This window comes from Lasioglossum baleicum, chromosome 5 (genome assembly GCF_051020765.1).
Source record: "Lasioglossum baleicum chromosome 5, iyLasBale1, whole genome shotgun sequence".
Lineage (NCBI taxonomy): Eukaryota > Metazoa > Arthropoda > Insecta > Hymenoptera > Halictidae > Lasioglossum > Lasioglossum baleicum.
The window spans coordinates 7,441,019-7,457,600 of record NC_134933.1 but is presented as its reverse complement, the minus strand read 5'-3'; the positions used below and the strand labels follow the sequence as shown (position 1 = coordinate 7,457,600).

The following is a 16,582-nucleotide window of genomic DNA, read 5'->3' as shown; positions in this document are numbered from 1 at the left end:
CTGGTGACATATGACCGGTTTCTTGATTTTTATTTTACAACTACTAAAATTATACAGCCACGTACTTCCATGTTTCAATAAATTTCTTGATTCCAGCACATGCTATAATAAAAATTAGAGACACCCATTTCACGTGTATTGAAAATACACGTGCACCCGTGTAATTAATATATCCGTGCAGAAGTCCGGATACTATTTAATACACGTATAACTTGTGAACATGAATATACGGGTACACGTGTATTATCCGTGTATTTTGATACACGTGTGCCCGTGTATTCAAGTACATGGATACACGGATAGTACATTCAAATATACAAGAGTTAACAAGAGAGGTTTCCAAAATTAACAAACATCATAATTTCTGTTAATAAACCTTAATCAATTAACTGTTTATTTTGATGAAGAAAAAATCTTTACATTTTCCGGCAAAAGACGCTTCCTTTTTACTGTACGTGTATTGAAAATAACGGATACCCGTATATTATCCATGTAGCTCGATACACGTGTACCCGTGTATTATCTGCGTATTTCGATACACGTGTCCACGTTTACTTCAGTACCCGTGTATCCCTGTATAAAGAAGTACACGGATTAAAATACGGATATATATTAGTACACGTGAACACGTGAATACGTGTATCCTCAATACACGTCCAAAACCGTGATCTCTAATAAAAATTGTACACAATCCAAGTAAATACAGTTTTGTCATGTTTGTAAGGTGAAACATTTTAATCGATTTTAGTGTTTGGTTAGTGTTAACCCCTCGCCGTATCGTTTTCATTAGAGTTACAGTGATTAAAACGTCTTCATCCCGAAAAATGTCGTAGAAGAGACGAGAAATTGTTGTTTTTTGTATGGCTACATTTGTTTCAATGCTTCAATATTGATTACAAACGAATCAAATTTTATTCCATCTGAAAAGGAAGGCATTACATTCATATTTGGTAGAGTTTATTTAAAATTTTCTTCACGAGGATCTCGTTAAAATACGGCAATGACGCACATTGGAACGAACTTGTCATTTTCATCAGATGAAACATTGTAATCGCTTTCAGTGCTCGAGAGGTTTAATGTTAAGAAATGATTTTTTGTCATAAACAAACTATTTGTGAAGATGGGTGTACAAAAATTGTAGGTTCGCCGACGAAAAAGATAACCTTGACGATTTCGGAAAAAAAAGGGTTGACAACTTTGGTACTTGTAGCAAAGTAGCAATGGTAGCAACCATTTTCAAGCTGTTCTTGAACCATGTCAGCTGAAAAAAAACATACAGCAGACTGTATAATATAGAAAATTGCTTGTTTTTCATATTTTCGTGAAAAATCGAGCACTGCGCGTCGCATGTCGATCCGGCGTTATCCGGCGGCGGTTCCTTTCGCGGGCGATCGAACCGATCGACCCAGATCGAAATAATAACAGAACGGCTAACGAGGGCCCGCTTCTCCCTCGTTTTCCTTTCCTTTACAGGGATGCTTTTCACGCCGGCTGGGAACGTGACGGGCTTCCCCAACGCCTTTTTGGCCGGCTTCGATGCTGCCTGGCAAACTGCTTTTCCCTTTCCCGAGCGTAGGAAGCCGCGGCCCCCTGCCCCAACCCACTCCGAGGCCGTCCTGCCTTATTCTTCGTCCCTGTTTTTCTTCTCCATCGTCGCCACCATTTTCTCTTTCTTCGTCTACCCGTTGAATTGGGTCGAGTGCATTTTGTACGATCCCAGAAAGGCGCACGATAAGTCGGAGGATGCGGCCGTCGCGTCGTGTTGGTTACCTCCCGCGTGTTTCGCTTCCGATTCGTTACGCTTCTGCGGCTCGAGCCGGGCTCGACCGAGACCCTCGATTCTCGTCAATCAAACAATTACTTCTCGAACGTACGTTGGAAACGATGAGTGCGCACGTCTCACCCTTAACGGCGCACTCCTCTCTTTTTCTTTTCTTTTTCTGTAAGCTAGATTGTACAGGTTCTTTCTGCAATGATGTATTTCTGTTTGTAAGTTTGCACAGGGTGTACAGGGTGAGAAATAATCAATGGTCACTTTCTAGGGGTGGATCAGTGGATGTACAGGATTACTCAAAGATGTCGTACTTTCTTGACAGTCATTCCTGAGGTCATCTGAAGTAATTATTTTCTTTGCCAATGGAATGAATCGTGGTGCAAGCATCTAAGTTTCACCCTGTATATGCCTCTCTGCGACAATAATATCCCTGGCAGAAAATAATCGATCCAAATCGTGAACATGATTGTTGAACGAAATTATTTAGGCGCATTCTGCGTGAAAAAATAAGTCGAAAATATACAATAAAATTTTTTGTCACTTTATATTATGATTATTTCAACACCCTCGACATTGTTTTCAAAAAATGAAATTAAGGAGGAAATATATAAGTTGACGCGGAGTTTCGAACAAATACTTCATCGAGCTTTCATATTAGAATAATAATATGATTTATATTCGTAGTGTCTTATAGATTCCCTCGTTGGAAAACATTGCTATTTGTCACTCGCGCCAGACATATCGATTCCAAGGACATCACTTTCATTTTGGACGTCGGTTTCGGGATTCTTGAACGATGTTGTGAAAGTCTCAGCCTCGGAGAAACTGTCCAGAAAAAGCGATCGAAGTCCAGAAAAGTTACGACGATGTTCCCGTAGAAAAAACTTTCCGAGCGTCATGCATAATTCGTTATCCAATCCATCTCGGAAGTTTCGGAATTTCCTTTCTCCCTGTCGAGGTCTTCTAGTCAACCCAAACGCGATCCATCTCTAATTGCTCGTACACGAGGTATACTTGAATAAACAATGGAGTCGAAAAATAAACGACTTCAGATAAAAGAAGCGTAAATAAAGAAGCTTTCTGGATATTATGTGTTCGATGTTTTTGATTTACTATTACAATTTATCCCGATCCATGCTTTGTGGATTGACAGAATGGCACAGACCAGCCTCCTTCTCGTTACTTCGTGCCTAAAGTTTTGCTTTTATGCGCTGCTGGGGGATTCACCTTTGTTGGCGTCTCTGTGAACCTTCCAAGAGCTCGCTCTATCGGTTCAATTAAGGTAGCAGCATTGTTTTGACTGGGAAAGGAGCTTCTTGTGAAAAGTTGAACCCGCTGCTATCTGAATAGTAACAGCAATGTTGTCATTGCGGCTGCATCTAGAGGGAAGGAAACGATCGCACGTTCTGCATGGGTATTGTTCGCGGAACACGCACTGATTGGCTTTAGCAGGTAGATTGCCAAGCGAATTTCGTACAACGGTCACGAATGCGTTACAGTGCTCAGCTAACTGACCGAAATTTTACCTCGTTAACCGAGCCTCATTATCCCCACCAGTTCACCGAATCGTTTTCTTACCGAGTTTTTATTTGAAAAATCCACAGCATTTAAGACTTCTATAATTTACATTATACATATATCTGCATTTAATGAATTCCATCCGAATTGATCGCAACACGATATACATGAAGCAGAACATACTTGAATACACTTGTGAATATACAAGAATATACCAGAAAGTATTGGGATATAAACATGTACCCAGAGTACTAAAACAGAGTACCACATTTGCGTTGTAAATATTATAGAATGACATGTGAGTTTGAAGAATTATTTACAGGTTCGACGTCCCGCCGTTCGATGAATTGCATCTGAATTGATCGCAACACAATATATGAAGTAGAATATACTTGAATATACAAGAATATACCAGAAAGTATTTGAATATAAATATGTACTCAGAGTACTAAAACAGAGTACATACCACATTTGCGTTGTAACTAACTTATGTAAAACATCATCGAGATCGAGTATATCGCTGTTGCAAACATGTACCCGAAGTACTATAACAGAGTGAATACTACAATTGCGTTATAAATGGACTGAGATGAGTTTGAAGAATTATTTACCGGTTCGACGGTCCGCCATTTTGTCCGGGTAAGAGCGGCAGACCCTCGAGCCTCTAATTACGAGGCTCTTTGCCCGCGAGACGCGTTACCGTTGAATGCGACGATGCAGTCTGAGCGGAATGACATAATGCCGAATCATTGTGCCAGCGTTGGATAGCGCGACTTGAGACCGTGAGGCAGAATGGAACTTGGAAAAGATGGCCGTCAAGTGCTTGGAAAGAGAGAGAGAGGAGAGGGAGAGTAGAATGACGCGGGAAAGAGGCGACTTAGACAGTTTGGACGGGGAACGTTGAGAAACGGCGGGGATCCGCGAAACTGTCGAGCTACCTCATGGAATGCCATGAGCTCGCCCCGGTAAACGCTATACTCGACCGTCTCTCTCGCCATGGGGAAGATTGGTCGAGGTACGGGAAACGTTCACGGGGTGAGGTATTGTCTTCGTTAACAACCGCGGGACAACGAACTGCGTAATTTATTGCAATTAAAGTCGGGCATTGTCGCGCGGTGTTATCGGAAGCAGGAAATGTACGGGGTCTCGACGGTGTGTTCGTGTGGTATATTAAATTATACTTAATCCCGGACGAAGATCCAGCTCCCGAAAGCTCGCAGGATTTTTTCTTCGGTCCCGTACGATGCCGAGGTGGGCTACGCGCGACCATAACTTTTCGTAAGCGACTCTAAGCATTATTCTAAGTTACCGTTACTCAACGGCGTGCGCATACCGGCAACTCCATTTAAGGCGCCGATGGTACAGCGTCTCGCGCTGCACCGACGCCACAAGCACTATCAACTCTTCTTTCCCGTGTAATACACAAGCTGCACGGTAACTTTATAGAGCAGATTACAAGCCGCGTGTTTCGCGCATTAACGTCAAACTCTTTGCCCGCGAACGGTGCTGACGGGACGACCTGTATGCACCCGAGTACAGGTGCGCATTAGCTGCACCGAAAGATACTCGATAAAAGATGAACGCGTGTAGGGTTACTAAAAGGAGAAGCTCCGCGCACGGTAATGCGTCGACCGGCTGATTATTCCGCTTCACGGTGTGGCCGACGCAACGCGTCCTGGTAATTACGCTAGGTTTACAAAGTGTATTCGTATGTCTTTTAAAAATTTATAATTCTTTCCAAAATTGCACCGAACCTGCAAAGGATTAATTTACTAGGAATAATCTAGAAATATCATGAACATCCGTGAAATCATTTAGTAACTTCACCAGAAAATATTGTTCCAAAAATATATTTATTATCCATGCGTCTCGGGGAATGTTGCCCACAATATATTGTTAAAATGCAAGTGACGTTAACTATTCGATCACCTACTGTGAAAGCTAGAAACACTGTGAAAAGTAGGATGCAAATTATTATTATTATATACTATCACTACCATAATTTTTTATTCCTTATCTCCGATTTTAACATAGGTCTGAGAAAATAATTAATACTGACCCGGAGATCAGGGCTGCGTCCGGGTTATATGTATTTTTTAGGTTAAGTTTGGATTACATCTTAGGGGCGAGGTGTTAATCTTTTTCCCGATTAAATTTCATCGGTTTATTCCACTTTACACATTTTACGGCGTGAATTTCGTTCATGTAACTTCGCCATGATCCAAGTTTTTACACCGTCGATTTCGCCAGGAAAACAAACTTTTTTTTAGTCCGATTTTTATGAACAGGAAAATATACAAGATTAAATCAGTTTCAACGCTATAACTATTTTTTCCATTGAACTCCGAGATTGAAGAGCTTCCACTATCTGATGAAAGCTTTGTGGAAATACTGTTTTCGGTAGGATTACGTGAAAACAAATAGAACTTCGGTTATTCGAGCTCTTTATTATCCGAACGCTGGGTTAGCAGAACAAGTTTTAGAAGTTAAGTTTACCACAATAGTAGTATTACGTACAAATCATTGCTGAACATCTTGAAAATTTATTAAATATTTCACGTAGATAATAAATATGGTTTCCGTACTCTGCGGCTGCAGTTTACTAGACTGCAAGTTGTATGCATTTCTGACAGAATCGAATATGTGAGGATATTAGTGAAATTTTAAATTTATTAAGAAAGAAGATACATTTTTATTGAATTTCTGCTGGTTAAAATTGACTTGGAAAGTTTTCATTTTGCAGAGAGATCGTTATTGATCACCTACTGCGACCTACGTTATATGAAGAGGAAGGAGGTGTTCCATTGTATCAAAGAGAGGCAGCCGGAACTAACCAACATGGACAGTGTAATCTTTCTTTATACTCGGAAAGATCGCGTGGGATATCTTTGTAAATTTCCCGACATCGCTCTTGGGGATCAACCTGTATGGGTAAGGAATTTGCAAGGATAGCCCCGAGCAAAAACTCGAAAACTTGTAATTGTAGAGGAGAAGTTCGGGCAACGTTTTAAGGGTGTCGTCATGCAAACCCTTGAGAGAGGGTAACTGGTTTGCAAACAAGTGAAATTGCTACCTAAGGTCCTGGATGCCCACGGGGATCGTAAATTCGAGCGCTCGAATACTTTTATATTTCGTAATATATTGCCTGCGAGAGGAAGTAAGCTTGTCAAACAAGTGCGTCTTTAAACATGAACTTCCATCAGCCTTTATAGCTTGAAATAGATCTTTCGCCTTGACATTAAGACTTTTCATGTTTCAATCGCTGGCTCGCTGACTTGACTTCCTCCTTGCCCAGGTCGAGATGAAATTCTCTTCGACAATGTTTCAAGGCTACATTTATTCATGAACGCTATATTTGTTCTTTAACGAAAAAAATTATAAATCGTCCTTTTATACGGTTTACGATAGAATGCTTTTCCTGTAATTCTCATTTCGCGTCTTAAACATGAATATTCTGAATGATTGCAAATGGTTTTGTAAATCGTAATTTTTTTAAACAATTTTCCTGAAACTGGAATTAAGTAGACTTACATTTCTCGTAGTAATCATTCTAGTTGCCGAGGTTACCACATTTTAAGAAAACACTTCAGATGATCGGGGGAGTTGTTAGGAACGAAATTATAGAAAATTCAAAGTGCAAAAAGCTAACGCAATAACAGATGAAGAACGAACTGCTGTGAAACTTCAAACAATGAGACCTCGCAAAGTTAGCGTTCAACACTGAGGGGTTAAGAACCGCTAATCCAGAGGATAAACGCAAGCCATCACAGTGGTGAGACGACTAATGAGTGACCATAAACATGGCCGACCACCATCTTATCATAGAACAGGCTACAGAGCCGCCGGTAACCAGGGACGAATATAGACTGGGCGTGGAATAGGATTAGTGGGATCGGTAACTTCCAGAAGGAGAAGCAAATTCCTGTCGAAGTAGAAGCAGACAAAAAACCAATTTCGCACAGACAAGCTGATGTAACACTTGAAAGATTAGATTCTCACGAAACATCCTCAAAAATGTTGTCGTGAAACCCCGAGACATTCAGAATTTCGTGTCCAGAGGCTAAACGAAAGGCAGCACAGCAGTAAGACGACTAATGAGTGACCGTAAACATGGCCGACCGCCACCTTATCGTAGAACAGGCTACAGAGTAGGAATAGAGATTGGTGGGAATCGATAACTTCCAGGAGTCCTGTTGAAGTAGTAGTAGACGGAAAACCAATTTCACACAGACAAGCTGCTGTAAAACTTGAAAGATTAGGTCCTCACGACACATCCTCAAAAATATTATCGTGAAACCCCGAAACATTCAGAATTTCCGGTTCAGAGGCTAAACGAAAGCCGCCACAGCAGTATGACGACTAAAGAGTGACCATAAACGTGGCCGACCGCTAACTTATCGTAGAACAGGTTACAGGATGGGGATCGGTAACTTCCAGAAGGAGTCCTGTCGAAGTAGTAGTAGACGGAAAACCAATTTCACACAGACAAGCTGCTGTAAAACTTGAAAGATTAGATTCTCACGGCATATCCTCAAAAATGTTATCGTGAAACCCCGAGACATTCAGAATTTCGTGTCCAGAGGCTAAACGAAAGGCAGCACAGCAGTAAGACGACTAATGAGTGACCATAAACATGGCCGACCGCCATCTTATCATAGAATAGGCTACAGAGCCGCCGGTATACAGAGACGGATATAGAGTGGGTGGGAATGGGGATTGGTAGGGGTGGGCACCAGCATCGCTAACTTCCAGAAGTAGTCCTATCGCGGAACAACCAGATACGGAGATAGAAGGTGCCGGCGGGCAACCTCTTCTAAAAGTGGCACCTAAAACTTTAAATCTCGTATCTCACGCCTAAGACGCCGCACCCCTAAATATTTGATCCCCCTTGCTCTTTCCTTTCTTCTTCGCGGAACGCTCGCTCTTTAAGTTATCTTTCCCCGTGAATTCATAAACGGACCAGTATTTCGGTGTCCGCTCGAACTTTTCGCCCGCGTAAAAGGAAAACTCTTAACGAGAGGAACGGTTTTAAAATAAGGAACTTTTCATAATAATGCACGATCCCTCTCTCGTTGCCCTCCTGCGCCTTCCACGCTTCGAATTGAGAACCGAGGCTACTCCGGTGCCGTTGCGGACTCGAATTACATCCTCCTTTAAATTCGTACGGAACGGAACCTTTGAGACAAAGGATCTCTCGAGGAATACTCTTTAGTAGGCCGAGTTCTCGTTTGAATATTCCGTAAACGGCAAATAGTGGGATATTTTCCTTCGATACACCTGGTTCGGCGAATTAACTCTCGAATGGCGGCAGTCGGGTACGTTCTGATCCAGAGTTGTAAACTTTCTGTCGAAATTTAAGTTTTTACGGGTAGAACCTCGCTCGTTGCACGAAACGGGGCCGAAAACCTGTGCAACGAAGAAGGTAACCTATCAACCGATCTGTTTTTCCACTTTCCCCACTCTGTATTTCTTCTACGTCACCACCACGAGCTCCAGAATTTCTAATAACTCCTAGTGGGTGTCGCTAGTATGCAACGAACAAGAATTCCATGCAATAAACGAGGTTCTACTGTAGTTTAAATGACTGGCAGTTGATGTTACGCATTTATGGTAAAATTGAATAGCTGAAATACAGAACTGTGAATAAATTAATGGAATTGAAGAAACATTGTTACAGTATTTTCGGCTTCTTAAATTAATAAATAGAAATTAATTTTCGAATGTAATAATAATAAAGTATCGAATGTAATCGGTATGATCGAATTGTACAATGTGAGATATTGAATGTTTGCTTAGTGTAAAACTCGAGATATCGTTGATTGTAAGCGCAGTTATTAATTATTTCTTCGTGTACGTATTTATTGTCTGACATGAATATTTATTATAAGTTCATTTAGTACGTTTATGTATATACTGCGTTAATTCAGTCAAAGGAAAAATATAATCGATATTGTTCGTTCCACAATCTGCGAGGTACTGGCATACTGATCTTGCTTAGCATCCATCGAATGTTATACCTGTAATAATTACGTTTAATCTATGGTTATTACGAAGGTATCCGATGAATGTTAAACAACGTTCGTACGCCAGTATCTCGCTAATTGTAAAGCGAATAACATCGATCGTAATTTTCCTTTAATAACAAATTATAATCTATAAAACCCTGCGCATTTCATTTCTGTTTCTTGCAGTTGGCTTGATCTTTGACTTTGCATTGTCGAAGGGTTATAGCAACATGAATTACGATTGACACGTTGATTTGCTATTGTGAGAAGTGTACACGAGTCACGCAATTAAACCAGATTGTGTCCGAAATTTAGTTAGAGCCAGAAAAAATTGTCGAGAGAAATGACTATAAGAAAATTTATTGATCCACAATTTCTTTTTGTACGGTCACATTAACGAAATTACACTTTGGTTCTGTGGAATTTTTCAGTGTACTTTCTTCCAGTCCACGTAATTTTATGAAATGTTTTTTGTGAGAAATTCTGAGAGAATAAAATGTTATATTCACGTACAGTTGCGGTCTGTAAAGGACGCAAAAGGAAAAATTAAGTGATATTGTTCACACGAAAAATATGAAAAAGATCAAGTGAATCTTTCGAGCATATCTCTGAATAAAATACACAAAATAATATTACAGAATCGTTGAACTTTCCCCGAACTTTTTATACGATATCGTTAAACACGAAGTTATAAGAAAATATCTTCTACCACTTATCCTTTTCCTTTACAGCTTTTTATTTTCCAAATACAAACCCAAACCATAACCTGTTCCATTATGTGACTCAGCTTAAACGAAGTTTGTTCAAACTTGAAGCAATTTACCTTTAGTTAGCTTAAATAATTACTTTATATAGACATGGAGTGCTTGTAATAGGTAGATCGCAGAACTTTCTACTTTCTACTTTCGTGGACAAATTTACAACTGCAATCAATTCTGTAATGATGTGTATCTCATTGTAGTATACAGGCTGTTCCAGGTGTTAAAGTGCCAAACTTTAATGGCGCATTACTGCAATAGTCTTTTGAATGTATAAAGTAGGCTAATACTTCTTTATAACTGATGTCCAGCTGCATCCAATGCAATCTCTCAATATTTACGAAAATCTGTCAGTGGCGGCCATCTTGTGATATCATGCTTGCTTCGGATGTATCTGCCGAATATTACAAATTATTCCTCGATAACGTTAAAATATGCATTTTTAGCACCGGACAAACATAGATTTGACTTTTAGGAATCACAATTGACCGCTTCTGAACTCCTCATTGCAATGTTGAAACGTCATTTTGCATTCTTGTAAACCTTGTAAATCACACTCTTGTACGGACGCGCCGGCATGGGTCCCGTAAACTTAGTATTAATATTGTAAATAATTAAATTTGTAAAAGGATCTGAAAATGTTCTTCACAATTAACTGAATCCGTTGATATAGGTAGGAAATCGCTACGGTGCAATCTAACGCCGGGTACCGGCGACCGCCGTTCCTAGAACAGCTGTAGAAACTTTGCCATCCGCGATACTAAAAACGGAGAAACTATTGTTGAGCATTATTAACGAAACGGGACCTATTCTAAAGGCGACGCATTTAATTTCTCCAATTCTCGCCCGGTGTTGCAGGTCGCGCGATAACGTTCCTGCAGCTTGTTACGCAAACAATTCGCAGTGCCACGGATTTCATGCAACGTCAATAAATTAGTAGCAGGGTGCTTGATAAAGGAGGGTCCTTAATTTCGCGCAATTACCGGCGATACTACGTGGAATCGATGTAACGAATGTTTTCGGGGTGGGCGACTGGGGGGGAGGGTGAAATTGCGACTGCATCGGCGTTACCAGTATCCACGCTCTCCCCAAAGTAGGTTATTTAAAATTGTTTCACCCTTTCAACATACTATCGCGTTTGCAAATAACTCTTTTGTCAGTGCTTGGAGAAGTGAAATTAATTAAAGAAATAAGCTCTTTCTAAAATTGTCCAGAGATCTTTAATGTATTTAGGATGGTCAGAAATGTTTTATCTAAATATAGAAGAAGTAGTGAAAACTGCAATTATGTATATACGAGATAGTCTCAAAATACATATAGGAGTTCAAGTAAAAGAGGTACACAGCACATTTTAAACTTTTTTATTCGAACAAAGATTTTTGAAAATTCCTATAGGTACGTAAAGAGATCAAGTTCAAATATAGAAGATCTGTCAACCCTAAATATATTGTCGGCACATGTGTATCGGTGACAGAGGTCACTCCAGATTATTAATTGTTTGTCGTACATTTAAGCTTGTGGAAATGGAGCAATCTATACATAATGTTACATTCAATTAATTCGAGGACTCGGCGGTCCGTTTTTACCCAGAAAATATAAATATTGCACTGCTGATACATAATTAGAATTCACGTGTCGAGATAAAGTACCGTCAGAAATAGACGATCACCGCAGTAAAATGTCTCGAGCAACATCAACTGTGTAGTGGTGGAAATCGTCTGCCACTCAAGAATTAATACGTTGTTAAACCTGCTTGTATCATATTAAAAAAGTTGGCTAATAAGTATTCTTCTGCTTAAACGACTGTTCCTGATATTTTGATAAAAGTTTCATTAAAAAATAATTGAAAACAAAAAAGTATTGTTATCGGATTAACTCAGTGATGGATCTTTTGAGCTCCTCAAAGGGTATTCGTGGCGGTGGGGATACGTTTTCCACAAACATCGTGCACATCTCCACGTATGTCTATCATCACTGTACTTTCGTAGAAAAACAATTGTTCTAACTTTCCAGAAAAGTTCAAGTCGTATGGGTTCAATATTAAAAAAGTTATAGTCTTTACAAGAGTGTCCGACTACATTAGTGGTAGCCACTGTATACATATACAGGGTGTCCCAGCTAACTTGACCACCTTGAATAACTTTGCTGTTTTTAAAGACACGTGTCAAATGTCTGAAGGACAAAGTTGAATGGTAAAATAGGGCTCATACGATACCAAAAAAATTTTTGTTTTTATGTAATTTTTTTAGAGATATGAAGGTCACCTTCGTTGTTTTAAATGGAATGATATCACGTCTGCTGACGTGTTGCCATAGGTTATAAGCATAGTTAATATGAGTAGGATATTGTAACCGTAATTATTAATAGTATTCATTGGTTATAAGTGGTCATACTTCGCTCCGATCATCACGTCCGATTCTCACCTCATACCATACACCCATTCTTATCTTAACCCTTGTATAATAATCATATCTTAATGTATTCCCCGTAGCAGTATCACGTAGCATTCCCCGTAATCATTAATCGCGCATCTCATAACATCCGTAGCGTTATGTCTACCGAAACATCGCGTAGAAGATAAGACACCTATGTATTCGACCTCACGATCCTAAAAACAGTTCAGTTAATTCAGTTCAATTCGGACAAGCCAGTCTGTCACGTTCGTTCAAGACTCCAGCGAGGCTCGTCGCCTCCTGGATGTCCCGGTCCGGACTCCGACGAGTCCTCGCTCTCATCCGCCTTTAAGCGGTCCTGCTATATCACGCGCTTCTAATTCATTGTAATTCCATTTCATACGTTACAAATATATTCCCAGTTATTAATTTAATAAGTGAGCCTCGCTTAGTTCTTGTCCCTACATCCTCGCGCTTGCGACACTCCTATTCAATTCGCGTTCGTCGCTATCGATTACGAAAGCTCGTGCGCGTCAACGAACGCGAGACGGAGGACAACAGCGGGGTATCTCCCGTCAACCGAGGATCACCGACGACGTGATCTTCCCAGGACGAGTGAGGATCATCGTCCTCCCTACGACGATCCAGTCTGATTCGACTGCAGCCGTCAACGAGCAACGAAAGCAGTTCGCGTAAACGAAGCCTGCCTGTATTCACCGATCGCTATACTCAACTGTCCGATAAGTCGCTAAATATTTTGCTGCGAAGATTCGCGCCGTCTGTTATCTCTGTTCTCGCCCGCCGCTTTGGGCGAATCTACTAGCTGTAAGCGTTAAGTAGTATACGCATGTTCGCGAAAGTCGTGGTTCCCAGTCAGACGTCGGACGTAACGTGCCGCGTGGACAAAAGGTTGTATCGCATTTGAGCGTCCAGTAAGGGGAATGGGTCGCGGAACGATAATTTCGCGAAAGTCAGACTCCGGGACGTAACAATGAGGTATATTTTAATATATCAATCAATGCAGCTGGACATTCGTTATAAAAAAGTACTAACCTATGTATGTCGAAAAGTTAGTAGTTCACAGGAGATATTTCCATTTAAATAACTCTAAAACACCATTACTGTCGTACTAAGACGTTAGCGTTTACTTACTTGCGAATTCGATAAAGCTTGCTACATTACGCTGTCGAGGAATGTCAGCCCCTAAATTGCGACTCTGTACACTAGCGAACGAATTCGATTAGAATCAATTCGGATCAATTTGTGTCTGACTTATTTTTCAACGCAGAATTCTGTTCGTAACATTCTCATTTTTGATTGTTTATTTATGAAACCTCCACCGGGCGGCCTTTTCCGGTTAAAATGATATCCCACACGATGCAGTTCGAACTATAATTGTTTGCCTAATCCACGATATAGTGGAGCCTCGACTATCCGAACCAGATCAGACACAACGTCTTAGAGACGATTTTAGAACGTGTTCCAGTGGGAGTTTTGCAACGTTCGAGGGCTTGAATGAAAGGTGAAGAATGGCGCTGTGTGATAGAGGTGATCACGTTTAAAAAGTCAAATTAAAGTTAATAATTTAAAAAGTTAATAATTTTTTTAAGAAACGCAGAACCAGTTTACTTACTTAGTACGACGGTATTGGTGTTTTAGAGTTATTTAAATTGAAATATCTCCTGAACTACTAAGTTTTCGACATACATAGGTTAGTACTTTTTTTATAACGAATGTCCAGCTGCATCGATTGATGTATTAAAAAATACCTCATTCCATTAAAAAAAAAATGAAGGTCACCCCTTCACATCTCTAAAAAAAAAATTACATAAAAACAAAAATTCTTTTGGTATCGTATGAGCCCTATTTTACCATTCAACCTTGTCCGTCAGACATTTGACGTATCTTTAAAATAAAACAAAGATATTCAAGGTGGTCAGGTTAGGTGAAATACCCGGTACATACCCCCCCGGACCAGACATCGAGGCAGGATATAACACTGTTCCTTACTCCGCTAGGGTCAATAAGACGATTCCTGATTACCGGAAACCGGAAGCGTTCGCGAGGAGGGTGGAATCGAAGTAGCAGGATGTCGGGGTAGTCGGGGGAGAAGGGTGCTTTTATCCTAAGCAAACAGTATTTGATATTCCGAAATCCTGATTGCTGCTCGAGTGAGAGAGTGTTCAGCCGACAGGTGCGAAGCTGCTCCCGGGTTGGCAGATTGGGGGAAGACGGAGGAATAAATGCGGCGCGGCGGACAGAAATAAGGGAATAAAGGGGGAAAGAGGAAGCCCGTAGACCGATGGCAGGTGGAGAAGGGATAGGGGGCCTGGGGGGTAGGTAGAAAACCGGGGAACAGCGTTACCTCCAGCGATAAACTCCGGTGGAGCGATCCTCGGGGAAATAAAGTTCCGGAATGGCTGCGAAGCAGCGGCTAAGCTCCACCTTCGCCGTTGCGGTCGCTCTTCTTTCGCTTGACCTCTGACGAATCGCGCGAGTAGCATCAACCCCTTTGTTGCGTATTTTCGCCTGGCCTTCTGAGCCACGAGTGGCGCCACACTCGACCACCGCTTATTCGAAACAAAAGAAGTGACCCCTTCGCTTTTTTCGCGCGCGTCGCGTCGTGACCTTGAGATCCTTGTTCCTCTGCGTCTTCCCTGAAGTTCGTCAACCCTGAATGGGCTACAACCTACAACCCTCGAATCGTGGACCATTTTTATAAACAGATAGCGGATTTTATGGATTTCTAACAGAAATGAGAGAAGGTGCCATTTGGAAAAGTAGAAACATTAAAAGAATTTAAAAATATTGTTATACAGAGAGAGAGTGAGTGTACAAAGTATTCGTACAGCTTTTAAAAACTGATAACTTTTTTATAATTGTACCAGACGACCTGATTTTTTATAATCAATTAGAAGCATTGGTTTACAATATGATATGCAAGAAAGATTTTCAAAAAATTATAATTTACAAGATTACATGCAAAAATAAAAAAGGCATTTTTCAAAACTTTTTTTGGGGGATTTTGTAGATCTAGGTTAGTTATACACATGCTGAAAATTTCATGGAAATCGGTTGACGCAGGAAGAATGGACACGCATCGGAAGATGTACGATTCTGTGGATTTAAGTAAAACTACGATTTTCACCATTTTTAACCGCTTGTATCTCGTGTGTATGTTAATCGATTTCGATGAAATTTTCAGCACGTGTATAACTAACGTATATTTTAAATTTTCATTAAAGGCCCAAATAAAAAATGCCTTTTTTATTTTTGAAATAAATGAAATGAATGAAAATCCTTTTCTCATATCATTTCGTAAACCAATGCTTCTAAGTGATTCTAAAAAATCAGGTTGTTTGGTACAATTATAAAAAAGTTATTAGTTTTTAAATGGCGTACGAGAATACTTGTACACTCACCGTATATAAATAAATGTTTATATCGCTCCAGTTTGTCGCAATTCAGGTAGACAATTTTTATTTTGCATAAAAATCCGCAGTCCATTCTTAACCACAGTGCCTCTTGTTAATATTCGATGATACAGATAACATTTTTAATATCGGACAATAGGATTTGGATTTTTTTAAAAGTTAGAACATAGAGCTGCGGTGAGCAACGTCATTTTGCATTCAGAAATGGATTATTTATCATCTCGGTCAGATTGATTTGTATCTGTTAACACAAGAACGAATAACCACGCTAGAAAAAACGAATGTCCGCTTTTCGTCCGCCACTGTCGTCATTTCGGTAACGGTGTCCGCCATTTGTACTGTTTTATTAAATGCAGCTCCGAATAAAATGTTAAAACGTGTAACAAAGAAATCCCATTAAGACCCTGAACGTTGCAACGTGCGTCACAGTTCCAAATAACAACGCACGTGAAATTAATTTGGGTATATTAACACAAAGTGGGAGACTGCGGTCGTTATAAATATGCGACGCTGGTAATGAGCATGTTAAGCGCCATGGATTACTGATGAAATTTTGTTTCCTCAGAAATCCCTGGTAACAGACATATTTTTGGAATGTTCGTCGTCGAATATGTTCCACACTTATTAATTACTACAACGCAGATATTTTTACTGTTTTTGCATTTGACTTATTCAATGATTTCGTGTGGATTTTGTCTGG

At 40.2% G+C, this 16,582-nt stretch overlaps 1 protein-coding gene and 1 long non-coding RNA gene across 7 annotated transcripts in view; one reads left to right on the top strand and one right to left on the bottom strand.

Annotated features, from left to right (window-relative positions):
* Dpr12 (defective proboscis extension response 12) overlaps positions 1-16,582 on the bottom strand; it is a 170,442-nt gene that overhangs the window by 124,073 nt on the left and 29,787 nt on the right. The window lies entirely within an intron of this gene.
* Positions 2,853-7,152, top strand: LOC143208731 (uncharacterized). Its single transcript, XR_013008966.1, has 2 exons — positions 2,853-4,570; positions 6,036-7,152. It is a non-coding gene; the product is annotated as an uncharacterized LOC143208731 (long non-coding RNA).